Here is a 486-nt window from a genome sequence, read left to right on the forward strand (position 1 = left end):
AACCCTAGGCAGGGGATCACTCGGCTCATGGATCGATGAAGACCGCAGCTAAATGCGCGTCAGAATGTGAACTGCAGGACACATGAACACCGACACGTTGAACGCATATGGCGCATCGGACGTTTAAACCCGACCGATGCACACATTCTTGAGTGCCTACCAATTCTTGTTACACACTATTCCATAACTACAGGACGCCCGCGTACCAGCGGCACGCCTGGGCGAGCAGCACGCCCGGGAGTGTGTCGCAGGCTTGAACACACGCGTTTGGCGCACTGTGCATCATGGCGTGCTCGGACCCCTTCCGCGGGGGACCTTGGGCGCTGAAATGGTAAGGCGGTACAGTTGGCCCAGTGGGTGCGTGTCGTGTCGCACGGTTCGAACTTCGGCTATAAGACAACCTGGGAGCACCGGAAGCCCTTGAACACCTGGCTTGCCGTCTGTTGCCGGGACCCGCCGTCTGGCCGAGTCGTGTAACGCGTGCGG

At 59.5% G+C, this 486-nt stretch overlaps 1 non-coding gene across 1 annotated transcript; it reads left to right on the forward strand.

Moving 5' to 3' along the window:
* LOC128307794 (5.8S ribosomal RNA) lies at positions 1-158 on the forward strand. The gene has a single exon (XR_008287832.1). It is a non-coding gene; the product is annotated as a 5.8S ribosomal RNA (ribosomal RNA).
* The last annotated feature ends 328 nt before the right edge of the window (positions 159-486 follow it).

This window comes from Anopheles moucheti (genome assembly GCF_943734755.1).
Source record: "Anopheles moucheti chromosome X unlocalized genomic scaffold, idAnoMoucSN_F20_07 X_unloc_16, whole genome shotgun sequence".
NCBI lineage: Eukaryota > Metazoa > Arthropoda > Insecta > Diptera > Culicidae > Anopheles > Anopheles moucheti.